The sequence below is a fragment of the Rhinopithecus bieti genome, unplaced genomic scaffold, assembly GCF_001698545.2.
Source record: "Rhinopithecus bieti isolate Rb0 unplaced genomic scaffold, ASM169854v2 scaffold_6907, whole genome shotgun sequence".
Classification (NCBI taxonomy): domain Eukaryota; kingdom Metazoa; phylum Chordata; class Mammalia; order Primates; family Cercopithecidae; genus Rhinopithecus; species Rhinopithecus bieti.
Genome location: NW_016805647.1, coordinates 1792616 through 1795935, shown reverse-complemented (window position 1 = coordinate 1795935; position 3320 = coordinate 1792616). Strand labels below are relative to the sequence as shown.

The 3320-nt window shown below is 37.4% G+C and overlaps 1 pseudogene; it reads left to right on the top strand.

The window, feature by feature from the left end:
• The first annotated feature begins 974 nt into the window (after positions 1-974).
• LOC108530374 (40S ribosomal protein S3a-like) lies at positions 975-1738 on the top strand (annotated as a pseudogene).
• Positions 1739-3320: the final 1582 nt, after the last annotated feature.

The window sequence follows — 3320 nt, the reverse complement described above, 5'->3', positions numbered from 1 at the left end:
ATGGCAAAGTTAAGTGAATTATCCAATAGCTACAATAAGTATCAGAGCTGGTATTTGAATCTTTATATATCTGACTCCCAAACCTGTGATCAACACTAATCATGCATCTTTTACTGGGACCACTGACACCAATATACTTTAAAATGCATTTAACAATACTTTATACATATTTGTTCACTGGGAAGCCAGTAGGCTTGAATCAGTGGTGAATTAATCTGACCCTAGCTTGCCTATATAAAATGCTACCAGTTATCAATAATATAATGAAATTTGAATATTTTAATGGTAACAGCTAAAACATTTTAAATATGTTTACCAGTTTTAAATAATTCTACAACTAGGCATACCCTCCTTTTAAAATGTATGAATACAATTATAAAATGAATACTGCTTTCTTAGTAATTAATAGAACAAGTAAACAGAAAAAAATCAGTAGGGATATAAAAGCCCTAAAATACTAGCAATCAAAATGACCTAATTGATATTTATAGGAAATTTCACCAGAACACACATTCTTTTGTATACCCATGAAACATTCACCAAGAGAGACCATCCTGGTGGAATTGGTGGTCATTACGCTAACAGAAATAAGCCAGGCACAGAAAGACAAACATTGCATGTTCTCACTTATATGTGGAATCTAAAATCAAAACAGTTGAACTCACCGACATAGAGAGCAGAAAGATTGTTACCAGAGGCTGGGAAGGAGAGTAGAGGGGCAGTTTCAGCGGGAGGCAGGGAATGGCTAATGGCTAAAAAAAGAAAGAGTGAATAAAATCTAGTATTTGATAGCACAACAGGGTGACTACAGTCAATAATAATTTAATTGTACATTTTAAAATAAAGAGTATAATTGGATTGTTTGTAACACAAAGGATAAATACTTGAGGGGATGGATAACCCATTTTCCATGACACACATTGCATGCCTGTATCAAAACATCTCATGTAGCCTTTGGCTCTGTGAGCAGCACCATGGCTGTTGGCAAGAACAAGCACCTTATGAAAGGTAGCAAAAGGGAGCCGAAAATAAAGTGGTTGATCCATTTTCTAAGAAAGATTGGTGTGATGTAAAAGCACTTGCTATGTTCAATATAAGAAATATTGGAGAGACGCTAGTCACCAGGACTCAAGGAACCAAAATTGCATCTGATAGCCTCAAGGATCGTGTGTTTGAAGTGAGTCTTGCTGATCAGCAGAATGATGAAGTTGCATTTAGAAAATTCAAGCTGATGCTGAAGATGTTCAGGACAAAACCAACTAACTTCCAGGGCATGGATTTACCAGTGACAAAATGTGTTCCATCGTCAAAAAATGGCAGACCATGATTGAACCTCACGCTGATGTCAAGACTACCGATGATTATTTGTTTCATCTATTCTGTGTTGATTTTACTAAAAGCACAACAGTCTGACACAGAAGGCCTCTTATGCTCAGCACCAACAGGCCTGCGAAATCCAGAAGAAGATGATGGAAATCATGACCTGAAAGGTGTGAATGACTTGAAAGAAGTGGTCAATAGATTGATTCCAGACAGTACTGGAAAAGAGAAAAGCTTTGCCAGTCCAGTTGTCTTCTCCATGATGTCTTTATTAGAAAAGTAAAATGCTGAAGATGCCCAAGTTTGATTGGGGAAAATTCATGAAGGTAATTGTTCTGGAAAAGCTACTGGGGATGAGACAGGTGCTAAAGTTGAATTAGCTGATGGATGTGAAGCATTGGTCCAAGAATCTATTTAAAGTTCAAAATTTAAAAAAGAGAGGCCATCCTGGGCCATAAAGTAAATCTCTGTGAAAAAAATGAAATACAAATTATGTTCTCTGATCATAATGGAATTAAACTAAAATTGGTAACAGAAGTAAGTTAGTTGGAAATATTTGGAAATTAAAAGATTTTTTTTTTTTTTTGAGATGGATTCTCACGTTGTTGCACAGGCTGGAGTATAGTGGCATGATCTCGGCTCACTGCAACCTCCGCCTCACAGGTTCAAGCAATTCTCTGCCTCAGCCTCCCGAGTAGCTGGGATTACAGAAACCTGCCACCACGCCTGGCTAATTTTTGTATTTTTAGTAGAGACGGGGTTTCACCATGTTGGCCAGGCTGATCTTGAACTCCTGACCTCGTGATCCACCCGCCTCAGCCTCCCTAAGTGCTGGGATTACAGGCATGAGCCACTGCACTTGGCCTAAAAAGATATTTATAAAAAGACCATGCCTTCAGAGAAAAAAATTAAGAGAGATATTAGAAAATATTTTGAATTGAAGAAAATGAAAATGCAACAATATCATCATTTCTGTGACATAGCTAAATCAGTACTTAGAGGGAATTTTATAGTATTTAATGCTTATATTAGAAATCAAGAAAGGACTCAAAATAATCTGAGTCTATACCTCAGAAACCCAGAATAAGGTAAGCAGAATAAGAATAATAAAAATATAATTAAATATAATAAGAATAAGAAGAATAAGAACAGAATAAGAAGAGAAAATTAAATCCAAGGCATGCAGAAGGAAGGAGATATTAAAATAAGAGTTAAAATCAACAAAAGTGGCTGGGCACGGTGGCTCACGCCTGTAATCTCAGCACTTTGGGAGGCTGAAGCAGGTGGATCATGAGGTCAAGAGATCAAGACCATCCTGGCCAAGATGGTGAAACCGTCTCTACTAAAAATACAAAAATTAGCTGGGCGTGGTGGCACACGCTTGTAATTCCAGCTAACTCAGGAGGCTGAGGCAGAAGAATTGCTTGAACCTGGGAGGCAGAGGTTGCAGTGACCCGAGATAGTGCCACTGCACTCCAGCCTGGCGACAGATCAAGACTCCATCTCAAAAAAGAAAAAAAAAAGTCAACAAAACTAAAAACAGAACCACAATAGAGTAAATCAGTGGAACCAAGAGCTGCATCTTCAGAAAGAACAACATTGACAAACTTTTAACTAGATTGGTCATGAAAAAAGAGAGAACTCACAAATTACCAATATAAAAAATAACAGAGTATTTCTATAGAATAAAAAGATAATGTGGGAATATTATGAATAACTTTATGCCAATAAATTGACGACCTGGATGACGTGGACACATTCCTTAAAAGACACAAACCACCAAACCTCACCTGAGAAGAAATAGCTCTAAATCTATGTAAAGAGACAGAATTTTTAGTTAAAAACCTTCCCATGGGCCAGACATTGTGGCTCATGCCTGTAATCGCAGCACTTTGGGAGGCTGAGGGGGTGAATCACTTGAGGTCAAGAGTTTAAGACCAGCCTGGCGAGCATGGTGAAACCCTGTATCTACTAAAAAATACAAAAAAAAAAAAAAATTA